The sequence below is a fragment of the Somniosus microcephalus genome, chromosome 11 (genome assembly GCF_052327205.1).
Source record: "Somniosus microcephalus isolate GS21.2 chromosome 11, FLI_Smic_1.0, whole genome shotgun sequence".
In the NCBI taxonomy this organism is placed as follows: domain Eukaryota; kingdom Metazoa; phylum Chordata; class Chondrichthyes; order Squaliformes; family Somniosidae; genus Somniosus; species Somniosus microcephalus.
In genome coordinates, this window is record NC_140997.1 from 143,846,779 (window position 1) to 143,859,597 (window position 12,819).

General features: G+C 48.0%; 1 protein-coding gene across 1 annotated transcript in view; it reads right to left on the reverse strand.

Moving 5' to 3' along the window:
• LOC147110928 (protein SSUH2 homolog) overlaps window positions 1-12,819 on the reverse strand; it is a 117,151-nt gene that overhangs the window by 71,522 nt on the left and 32,810 nt on the right. The gene's annotated exons all lie outside the window — the stretch shown is intronic.

The window sequence follows — 12,819 nt, forward strand, 5'->3', positions numbered from 1 at the left end:
CCAAACCCCTCTCCTTGCCGCTCGACAGGGCAGTTTCAATCCTGTTCCAAATGGCCACAAGCCCACAGCAACAACTGAGGATATATCAGAATGGAAACCTTACTCGGGAAGGTCACGAAGGTGGCTGGTGTGGGAGATAGAAATGTCACTCTGGTGTGGCTGGGGGGTTCTTCTGAACTTGTGGTGAAGAAATATCATCAAGGCAATGTAGAGGGAGCTTGACCTAGCATCTAACCTGTGCTCCATCTAACCTGGAATTGCTTGATGGGACGGTGCATGGGAACTTTACTTGTTAATAGACCCATGCTGTATTCCTTACTTAGGTGTCAGCCATGGCTCAGTGGGTAGCACTCTCGCCTTTGAGTCAGAAGGTTGTGGGTTCAAGCCCCACTCCAGAGACTTGAGCGTATAGTTCAGGCTGTCACTTCAGTGCAGTACTGAGGGAGTGTTGCACTGTCAGTGGCATTGTCTTTCGGATGAGATGTTAAACTGAGACCCATTCTGTCCTCTCAATTGGACGTAAATGATCCCACGATGCTATTAAAAGAAAAGCATGGGAGTTCTCCCCATATCCTGGCCAACATTTATCCCTCAACCAACATCACTAAAACAGTTTACTTGGTCATTTATTTCATTGCTGTTTGTGGGAGCTTGCTGTGCACAAATTGGCTGTTGCGTTTCCTACATTACAACAGCGACTACACTTCAAAAGTGCTTCATTGGCTGTAAAGCACTTGGGGATGTCCTGAGATTATGAATGGCGCTATATAAATGCAAGTCTTTCTTTGTTTTTCCTATGTAAGTTGGGACCTTTCTGACCTGGTGTGTCCCAGTAGCACACCACAGGATGCATTTCTCAGGAGAGCAAATCTGACATGGATAAAACTGGAAGTCATGGAAGATATGAAAGAGCAAGAAAGGGAGTATAAAACTAGGCAATGTACAAGGAAGGAAGAGGATAGGGAGAGCTAGAAAATGAACCAGAAGAACGTCAATAAACTGATAAGAGGTGCAAAGAGGGAGCAAGAGAGGATTATGGCAGAAAATATAAAGGACATTAACAGGGCATTCTTTAAATATATCAGGAGCAAGAGAAGAGAACAGAGGGATGTTTACCAGTGGCGGTGGGGAGGAGCTGTAAGTGTGACAATCCAAAAAGATGCTGGACAATGATCAGAGAGGTGGGAGATGCAATTCAATCCAGATAACCGCAAGGTCATGAGTTTAGGTAGAAGTGAGAATGAGAGAAATGACAGCAAGCTTTGAAATGTAAAAGCAGGAAAGAGACTGGCCTCTTCATGGCCTCGGCACCCCCGCCCCCCCATTTCTATAACTTGACCCAGCCCTACAACCCTCCCTTCTGAACTCTCCGTTCCTCTGACTTGGGCCTTTTGTGCATCCACACTCTCCACGAGAGGCGGGTGCCGCTAACACAGTTGGCCCGCGAAAAACGAAAATATTACATTGCAGTGCTATTTTGACCTTCAATAAGAAAACCCATATCCAGTGGTGCCCACCGGTCATGGAAGGCTTCAAGCGTACCACTGGGCACCGTGTGATCTCTCTCCAAGGTCACCAGGGCATGCAGAAGGCCATGGAAGAGAGGCAAGCAATCAGAGCCAGCCTCCCAGAGATTCTATGCATCCTGGACCTGTAGCTTTCTTTTTAATTATGTGGAAAAATCGTCTATCCTGGGACTTTATTCTCTGTAAAAGAGGTTGAGGAGGGAATTGATAGAAGTCTCAAGATTGTAGGGGTTCGCAAAAATCCCCTAAATCCCTGAAGATTGGAAAATATTGGTCCACATCGTGGACGAACAATTGCGTGATTTGAATTGTCTCAACATCAGGACTTTAAGATTAAAATGGTACCTTTGAGTTGCGAACTGTATAAATTGCAAAGGGGCATAAAAATGGCTGAACAGGAACGGAACTTTCAGCAGGAATAGAGACAGACAGGCCATTTGCATTCAAAGGAAGCCCGAGCTGTCAATCACCCTGTAGTACAAGATGTTTGCTTATAGAAACTGCAGAGATGATCGATTGATACTGCTACCTTATTGACATAAAAGGATTAGCTGCGGTTACGCTAAACCGCAGAACAAAGGGCTCTGTTTACACAGCAATCCAGCCCATTGAAAACCCCTTACACACACAATGAGACACATCAAAACTACGGAAAAGACTTTGATAGGGGACAGATCAGTATGGATGAGTTTTTGAATCACCCATTACTCCCTTTTGTTCAGACCAGGGAGCTCCGGATGTGGGCGGGAACATTTCGGCCCCAGAATGCAGACACATTCAAACCACTCCAAGGCCATTTGAGTCAGCCAATCATGGTCTTTCTCTTGTATATTCGGACTTTTCGGCGCGAATTTTGCACACAGACCCTTTCAGCGCAAAACAGCAGGAGCTGGCAGGATATAAAGATAGCTCCTGAGAAGCTATCTCTCTCTTACTTCCTTGGACCACAGGTGAGCAGGTTTCTGACTCCTCAGCAAGGCAATCTAGTAAGGAGTTAAAGGGGGGGTGGTAATTTAAGGGAAATTGCTAAGATTGTTTAATTAACATTGTAGCCATTTATCCCTCGTTTTTGCCATCTGTCTTCCCCCATTTAAGCAATTGTACAGTGATTACTAAAATCGTGTGGTGTAGCTTTCTTCAGTGTAATAAAAGTTGATTTTCTCACATCCAGAGCAGTTGTCTGTTTTTAATATATCATTAATTATAAGTCCTCCAGTCTGAACTGGAAGGTGGGGTTTAGCGATTCGAAACTGCTGTTTGGGATTGGTCAGAGGTGCAGTGGCAAAAAGCTGCTTGACCAGGTAAATTACAGTAAACCACGTAAAGGAAGGTAAATTATCGTAAACCCCGAAAAAGATGCCCCCCTACAAGTTGGCGACCGCGGCAGGACTGGAGGCAGTTTTTGATATGATGAGTGGTCTGGATCTGGAGAAAGCATCAGCTATTGCTTTTCTTGCTTTCAGTCTGTGGGTAGCCCTGCAGATGTTAGCGGCAGCATGTAAGCTGACCTATTATAGCATAGGTGGCTGGGTTAAGAAGGGTGAGATGAGGAAGCAGGAGCAGGTGACAGAGGCCAAGAATCGGGAGTCAGAGTTGGAAAAATGCCAGGCAGAGATAGAGCGCCTTGTGCAGGAAGCCACTGAGGCCAGAGATAGCGAGATGAGACTGCGGGAAGAGAATGTCCGCCTCATCTCAGAAGTTACAGCAGCTTATAAGCTGGCCTGCGACCAAAGGTTTAGTGAAGCAGATCGTGGCCCCTGTAGGGCAGAGGTAGAAAGCTTTAACATGGCTTTAAAAGGAGCAAGGGGGATGATTTGCCTGATCGGCCCAAAGGCAGGTCAGTCGGACAGTACCAGCAGCCCAAATCAAACCGCCCCACAGGCAACACCCAGGGAAAGGCTGGCTAGGGAACTAGAGATCCCAAGACAGCAGACCACAGCTCCGGGTTTTGAGGAGCTCTGGCAGCAAGTAGGGGTGGACAATGGGGTGGTAGGAGAATGCTAGCAGGTCCCGCTAGGCAGGCGGGGACCAGGACCAGGACCAGGACCAGTGTACCCCCTCCGACAACGGAGGTACGGTCCGCCCGGTCTAAGAGCGTTAAAAAAACAAGCCTGAAGGGTTTGTGTCTTAATGCGAGGAGCATTTGTAATAAGGTGGATGAATTGGCTGCGCAAATAGAAGTAAACAAATACGATTTGGTTGGGATTACGGAAACGTGGCTCAAGGAAGGCCAGGACTGGGAACTCAACATCCAGGGGTATTCGATATTCAGGAAAGATAGGCAAAAAGGAAAGGGAGGTGGGGTAGCATTACTGGTTAAAGAAGCGATTAACACAATTGTAATGAAGGATATTAGCTCTGATGAGGTGGAATCTGTATGGGTAGAATTGAGAAATACTAAGGGGAAAAAAACGTTAGTGGGAGTGGTTTATAGACCTCCAAACAGTAAGGCGGAGATTGGGGATGGCATTAAAAGAGAAATTAAAGAAGCGTGCAATAAGGGCACAGCAGTCATCATGGGTGACTTTAATCTACACATAGATTGGGCCAACCAAATGAGTAACAATACTGTGGAGGAGGAATTCCTGGAGTGTTTACGGGATGGTTTCCTGGACCAATATGTCGAGGAACCAACCAGAGATCAGGCCATCTCAGACTGGGCATTATGTAATGAGAAAGGATTAATTAGCAATCTTGTTGTAAGAGGCCCCTTGGGTCAGAGCGATCATAATATGATCGAATTCTTCATTAAGATGGAGAATGAAGTAGTTGACTCGGAGACTAGGGTCCTCAATTTAAATAAAGGAAACTATGATGGTCTGAGGAGCGAGTTGGGTAGGATTGATTGGGGAATGGCACTCAAAGGGTTGACGGTGGATAGGCAATGGCAAACATTCAAAGACCGAATGGATGAACTACAGAATTTGTTCATCCCAGTTTGGCATAAAAATAAAACAAAAAAGGTGACCCAACCGTGGCTAACAAGGGAAATTAGGGATAGCATAAGGTCCAAGGAGAGGGCATATAAATTGGCCAGAAAAAGCAATAATCCTGAGGATTGGGAGCAGTTTAGGATTCAACAAAGGAGGACAAAGGGATTAATTAAGAAAGGGAAAATAGAATATGAGAGTAAGCTTGCAGAGAACATAAAATCTGACTGTAAAAGCTTTTATAGATATGTGAAGAGAAAAAGATTGGTGAAGTCAAGCGTAGGTCCCTTGCAGTCAGAATCGGGGGAATTTATAATGGGGAACAAAGAAATGGCTGACCAACTAAATACATATTTTGGTTCTGTCTTCACAAAGGAGGACACAAATAACCTCCCAGAGATGCCGGGGAACATAGGGTCTGATGAAAGGGCGGAACTGAAAGAAATCAGTATTTGTAGGGAAATGGTGTTAGGAAAATTGATGGGACTGAAGGCCGATAAATCCCCAGGGCCTGATAATCTACATCCCAGGGTACTTAAGGAAGTGGCCCTAGAAATAGTAGATGCATTGCTGGTCATCTTCCAGAACTCGATAGACTTTGGAACGGTACCCATGGATTGGCGGGTAGCTAATGTTACCCCACTATTCAAAAAAGGTGGTAGAGAAAAGGCGGGGAATTATAGACCGGTAAGCTTGCCATCGGTAGTGGGGAAAATGCTAGAGTCCATTATAAAAGATGTAATAGCAGAGCACTTGGAAAGCAGTGACTGGATCGGACAAAGTCAACATGGATTTACAAAAGGTAAATCTTGCTTGACTAATCTACTGGAATTTTTTGAGGATGTAACTGGTAAAATAGATAAGAGAGAACCAGTGGATGTGGTGTATTTGGACTTTCAGAAGGCTTTCGATAAGGTCCCGCATAAGAGATTAGCGTGCAAAATTAAGGCACATGGGATTGGGGGCAAGATATTGACTTGGATAGAGAACTGGTTGGCGGACAGAAAGCGAAGAGTTGGAATAAACGGGTCATTTTCCGAGTGGCAGGCAGTGACTAGTGGGGTACCGCAAGGATCGGTCCTAGGACCCCAGCTGTTCACAATATATATTAATGATCTGGACGAGGGAATTGGATGTAATATCTCCAAATTTGCAGACAACACAAAGCTGGGTGGGAGGGTATGCTGTGAGGAGGATGTCGTGAAACTCCAGCACGATTTGGACAGGTTGGGTGATTGGGCAGAAACATGGCAAATGCACTATAATGTGGATAAATGTGAGGTTATCCACTTTGGTGGCAAAAACAGGAAGGCAGATTATTATTATTTGAATGGTAATAGATTGGGAGAAGGGGAAGTGCAAAGAGACCTGGGTGTTCTGGTACACCAGTCGCTGAAGGTAAGCATGCAGGTGCAGCAGGCGGTTAAGAAGGCAAATGGTATGTTGGCCTTCGTAGCAAGAGGGTTCGTGTACAAGAACAAGGATGTCTTGCTGCAGTTGTACAGGGCCTTGGTGAGACCACACCTTGAGTATTGTGTGCAGTTTTGGTCGCCTTACCTGAGGAAGGACGTTCTTGCCATGGAAGGAGTGCAGCGAAGATTCACCAGGCTGATACCTGGGATGGCAGGAATGACGTATGAGGAGAGATTGTGTCGATTGGGCTTATACTCACTGGAGTTTAGAAGATTGAGAGGGGATCTCATCGAAACCTATAAAACTCTGTCAGGCCTGGACAGACTAGATGCAGGAAGGATGTTTCTGATGGCCGGGGAGTCCAGAACCAGGGGTCATAGTCTAAGGATAAGGGGTAAACCATTTAGGACTGAAATGAGGAGGAATTTCTTCACCCAGAGAGTGGTGAACCTGTGGAATTCTCTGCCACAGAGGGCGGTGGAGGCCAGTTCATTAAGTATATTCAAGAAAGAGTTGGATATATTTCTTAAGGCTAAAGGGATCAAGGGATATGGGGAGAAGGCAGGGACCGGGTACTTAATTTGGATGCTCGAAGGGCCGAATGGCCTACTCCTGCTCCTATCTTCTATGTTTCTATGATAATAACCCAGGGACTGTTCAAAATACCTATCTGGTACCCTATGATACCCAACAGCTCAGAGGCATGGTGAAACGTATTCCCATGCTCTCTGAAAAGGGAGACCCCTCAATGCACTTCCAACAAGTAGACCAGGCAGCCGGTGTTAACGGCTGTGATGATGAAGAGAAAGCCAGAGTGTTGCTTTTCTCTGTGGATAGCAAGCTCTGTCAGACCCTTTCAGATGAGGCCAAGAGAGGGCAGAAGGGTTTTGAGGAGCTGAAGGAGGAAATACTGGAAGCCATGGGTGCGAACGACGGCAATCCGTTCGATCGCGTAGGGAAAACCCTGCAGAAGGAAGGGGAGACCCCACAGGTATTTGCAGACAGGCTGTGGCCAGTCTACAACAGCGCGTGTACAGGGGGACAAAATAGGGCACACCTGAACGAGAGGCAGCGGACCCAATGGCTTCGTTGCCTGGTGTCCAATTGCCTACCCCAGATAAAAGTAAAGGCTGATACTTGGTTTGACCCCCGAGCCCCCCTAGCAACCGAAGAGACTGTAATCCAGCAGCTCACGGTAGCTTATAGGAACGGTAGGAATAGTGAGACCCCCCAGCAAAAGGGTAAAGTCCATGAGGTTAAACCTGGGGCTCAATATAAGAAAGAGTGGCGCCAGGAGGGGAGCCGTCCCTCCCAGAACAAGGTCACTTGTTACAAGTGCGGGGAGGAGGGCCACTGGCGCAGGGATTGTAAAAAGCCTGGGAGAGACGATAAAGCCAGGACCCCCGCAGCCCCAACTCAAACGGTAGAGACAGGAACTTCCCCCGCCTCAGTCAAGTCGCTACTGGAGGCAATGCGGTCTCTCCTGACCAACCAGGGAAAGGTAGCAGCCATCAGTGGTGCTGCAGCCCCCTCGCCCACCTCTGCCTCCCCACAATTACTGGCCGATATGCTGGCCAAGGAGGGTGCACGTGCAGGCACTTTCTGTGACCCATATGTGTCCAGGCCAGTGGCAGCAATTACAGGCAGGGATGGGACACAGGGAAAATCAGGTAAATTGTATAAAGCTGACCAGACAAGTTCAAGTTCACAGCCTGTAATGACAGGCACTGTGGCTTGTTTCCAGGGAAAAGTTGTCCAGCCCACAAATTGGGACACTTCCCTGCCCCAGTGGAACCTAAGTTTTGGCCAAAGTTTAACTTTGAACAAGTGATGTGGCTCAGAAACAAAGAAACAGCAACCTGAGATTAGAAATCTGCAGGCTGCTGCCAATCCATTCACAGAGACTGCTCACGCAAGTGTGGTTCCCCAGCCCGTACCCCCAGCAGCTCCTCTTCAATTTTCCCACACAGGCGCAGTCGCGAGCCTGAGGGGAGAGGTTTGCCAACACCAGGTTCGCGCAGGCGCAGTCACGAACTTGGAACTCCCAGCGGCTCCTGTCCACTGTAAGGCCGCACGCGCAGGCGCAGTCGGCCGTTTAAAGGTCCCCGCTTCCCAATCTATACGCGCAGGCGCAGTAGCCTACTTGGAAGACCCAGCGGATCTTCCTACCCTTTTCAGCCAAATCGAACATGCAGGCGCAGTTGCCTGTGCTAGCGTAGCAGTTCCCCAGCCCTTTAAAGAGATTGTTCGCGCAGGCGCAGTTGCCTGCGGGACCCCAGCGGCTCATCAGTTTTCCCGCACAGGCGCAATCGCCTGTTTGAAGCCAGAGGCTTCACAGCCTCTGCCGAGGGACTCCGGAGAGGAGGTTTGCGCAGGCGCACTTGCCGGCGGGACCACAGCGGCTCTTTCTCAGTTTCCCTGCGCAGGCACCTGTTTGAAGACAGAGGCTTCTCAGCCTCTGCCGCGGGACTCCGAGGAGGAGGTTTGCGCAGGCGCAGTTGCCTGTTTGAAGACAGAGCAGCCTCTGTTGTGGGATGCCGTGGAGGAGGTTTGCGCAGGCGCAATCTCCTGTTTGAAGCCAGAGGCTTCACAGCTTCTGCCGGGGGACTCCGGGGAGAAGATTCGCGCAGGCGCAGTCGCCTGTTTAAAGGAACAAGCTTCCCAGCCCGCCTCTAGAGTGGTCCCCCCCATGATGTGGGACCCTGGGGAAGCAGGGATAGCAATCCCTCTTGCAGGGGAGCCGGTACCAGGTTTTGGACCTGGAGAGGAAGATTTTCAGCCATCAGCAGCGGGTGGTGAGGGAATACCTGCCCCCAGTACAGGAGTGGGTAGGGAAAAGGAGACAAACCCAGAGTACCGTCAGGCTGCCAGGTATATTATACAGTCCGGGCTGTTTGCACCATGGGGAGAAGGTTCCCAGCCAGCTAGGGCTGTGGCTCAGGCTCAGGGTCCATCAGCCTACGTTTCCCCCACAGAGACGCCCCTCAGAAAGTCTCAGCGGGTCCGCAAGCCCAAGAAAAAATGGTCACCAGAGTACCTGCCACAGAGAGCAATCTCCCGAACCGGGGAAAAGCCAAAGAACAGAGGTCCCCAACCAGCAGCCATAAGCTGTGAGGGACGTGAGGCAGTCCAGCTTCGCTGCAGCCAGCAGTAATCTGCGACAGTGCCAGAGATTAGCCTGGCCGCCCGGAGACGGGCGGCATTTGTATTATAGCTTTGGTTTGAATATAGCATGCTTTTAAGGTGAATTTTAAGTTTTGATTAAACTTAAAACTACAAAACTAGTTACAAGTTTAAGTTTATAAGTGTGCCAAATGTTTGTATTTTGGTCCGAGGTTGAGGGACCCGACCATGTCTCCACCTAAGGCAGCAGGTCCGTGAGAGACCTGGCTGCATGTCCTTTAAGTTTTTTTTCAGGAGAATGAACCAAGGAGCAGCCCTGTTCACCCAGCCCGAGCTGGGCATCGAAGGAAGATATGGATACAGAATGTTGGGGATCAGCTCGCCACTGGACAAATCCAGAAGGAAACCCCGGAGCGACCTTCGGGAGAAACCAGACAGGGTCCGGAGGAACCTGCCTACTCCTCCTACGCAGAAGAGATGGCCCCAGCTGGGTGGGGTACAGCCCCCAACCCAGCACTATCCTGACCGAAGTTCACTTGCGGGAGACCTCGCTGTTGAGGAGTCATGGTGGGGAAGCGCGGGCGCCTTGTCAGAAAGGGACGTGTTCCCCAGGAGTGGGTGGTGACGGCCCGGGAAAGATTGTAAAGGGGAGGGGGAGACCCAAGAGTCGCGTGGGTGCATTCGGGGAAGGGAGGAACTCACCCGGGGGCCCACGGGCAAGGTTAGAGTGGAAGTGTGGCTGGGGAGGATGAGTGGGTGGCCGGTTCTGGGATCCAAGTTTGAGGGGCCAGTGAGAGCTGCCACACAGGTACCCATCATTTTCTGCAGCCAGTCGAGGGTAGACGGGAGGGGGAGGGACTGGGAGTCGCGATCCCATACTCCCCGGTCTCGGTCTGTGCCAAAGTAAATTTAAACATGAGGGGTACCCCGCCTCCACAAAGGGACAAGGGAACGGCTCGGGGCTGGTGCAGCAGACTGTTCTCTAAAATCCATTCTGCATGTTTTAAAAGTTTAAGACCATTCAAAGGGAGGGGGGGGTGGAAGGAACATATTCTGCCCGGGTGGGAGGAGCAATACCCACTCGAATTTCGCGACCCACCATTGGCACGTGATGGTCGGGGTTTATTTCAGCATTTTGTTCAAATGTTTAATGAAGATTTTGTATTTTGTGTTACAGCCCCAAGTTGAGCAGAGGCGTAGGACCCTCTCCGTGCTTGGGATCATTTTGATTACATTGTATAACTAAGATTGCAACATTTTGTAATAAGTTGTAATGTAACAAGTGATTGTAAATTTTGATTGCATTGTATAATGTAACAAGTGATGCAGGGGTATGAGACCCTTATTGTAAACTGATGTATCTGTAAGATGTCTACCGTACCACAGTTCTTTCTCGAATTTGAGGGGAATAGACGGGTCGGAGAATTAGTTGTAGGTAGCTATTAGGTAAATATAGGGGATGGTTGTTTGTCGGGGGTCAGAAAATTTTGCTCACTCCTTCGAGTGGATACTACAATCAAGTTGGAAGTATCCAAAGGGAGGAATGTAGGGGTTCACAAAAATCCCCTAAATCCCTGAAGATCGGAAAATATTGGTCCACATCGTGGACGAAGAATTGCGTGATTTGAATTGTCTCAACATCAGGACTTTAAGGTTAAAATGGTACCTTTGAGTTTCGAACTGTATAAATTGCAAAGGGGCATAAAAATGGCTGAACAGGAACGGAACTTTCAGCAGGAATAGAGACAGACAGGCCATTTGCATTCAAAGGAAGCCCGAGCTGTCAATCACCCTGTAGTACAAGATGTTTGTTTATAGAAATTGCAGAGACGATCGATTGATACTGCTGCCTTATTGACATAAAGGATTAGCTGCGGTTACTCTAAACCGCAGAACAAAGGGCTCTGTTTACAGCAATCCAGCCCATTGAAAACCCCTTACACACACAATAAGACACATCAAAACTACGGAAAAGACTTTGATAGGGGACAGATCAGTATGGATGAGTTTTTGAATCACCCATTACTCCCTTTTGTTCAGCCCAGGGAGCTCCGGATGTGGGCGGGAACATTTCGGCCCCAGAATGCAGACACATTCAAACCACTCCAAGGCCATTTGAGTCAGCCAATCATGGTCTTTCTCTTGTATATTCGGACTTTTCGGCGCGAATTTTGTACACAGACCCTTTCAGCGCAAAACAGCAGGAGTTGGCAGGATATAAAGATAGCTCCTGAGAAGCTATCTCTCTCTTACTTCCTTGGACCACAGGTGAGCAGGTTTCTGACTCCTCAGCAAGGCAATCTAGTAAGGAGTTAAAGGGGGGTGGTAATTTAAGGGAAATTGCTAAGATTGTTTAATTAACATTGTAGCCATTTATCCCTCGTTTTTGTCGTCTGTCTTCCCCCATTTAAGCAATTGTACAGTGATTACTTAAATCGTGTGGTGTAGCTTTCTTTAGTGTAATAAAAGTTGATTTTCTCACATCCAGAGCAGTTGTCCGTTTTTAATATATCATTAATTATAAGTCCTCCAGTCCGAACTGGAAGGTGGGGTTTAGCGATTCGAAACTGCTGTTTGGGATTGGTCAGAGGTGCAGTGGCAAAAAGCTGCTTGACCAGGTAAATTACCGTTAACCCCGAAAAAGATGCCCCCCTACAAGATTTCCCTCCTCAAATTGGCTCAGAGACAGGAAACAAAGGGTAATGGTTGACGGGTGTTTTTGTGACTGGAAGGCTGTTTCCAGTGGGGTTCCGCAGGGCTCAGTACTAGATCCTTTGCTTTTTGTGGTATATATCAATGATTTTGACTTGAATGTAGGAAGTATGATTAAGAAATTTGCAGATTATACAAAAATTGTCCATGTGGTTGATAATGAAAAAGGAAGCTGTAGACTGCAAGAAGATATCAATGGACTGGGCAGGTGGGCAGAACAGTGGCAAATGGAATTCAATCTGGAGAAGTGTGAGGTAATGCATTTGGGGAGGGCTAACAAGGCAAGGGAATACACTATAAATGGTAGGACACTGAGAAGTGCAGAGGATCAGAGAGACCTTGCAGTGCATGTCCACAGATCCCTGAAGGTAGCAGGACAGGTAGATAAGGTGGTTAAGAAGGCATACGGAATACTTGCCTTTATTAGCCGAGGCATAGAATACAAGAGCAGGGAGGTTATGCTTGAACTGTATAAAACACTAGTTAGGCCGCAGCTAGAATACTGCGTGCAGTTCTGGTCACCACATTGCAGGAAGGATGGGATTACACTAGAGAGGGTGCAGACGAGATTTACGAGGATGTTGCCTGGGCTGGAGAATTTTAGCTATGAGGAGAGATTGGATCGACTGGGGTTGTTTTCTTTGGAACAGAAGAGGCTGAGGGGAGACCTAATTGAGGTGTATAAAATTATGAGGGGCCTAGATAGAGTGGATAGGAAGGACTTATTTCCCTTAGCAGAGGGGTCAATAACCAGGGGGCACAGATTTAAAGTAATTGGTAGGATGTTTAGAGGGGTTTTGAGGAGAAATTTTTTCACCCAGAGGGTGGTGGGGGTCTGGAACTCACTGCCTGAAAGGGTGGTTGAGGCAGAGACCCTCATCACATTTAAAAAGTACTTGGATATGCACTTGAAGTGTCGTAACCTACAAGGCTACGGACCAAGTTTTGGAAAGTGGGATTAGGCTGGATAGCTCTTTGTCGACCGGCACGGACAAGATGGGCCGAATGGTCTCTTTCTGTGCCGTAAATTTCTATGATTCTGTGACTCTCACCAAGAAGCAGAATTTGAATCCAGGATTTCTTCTGTTGGGCCAGGAAGGAAGTACCAGGGGACA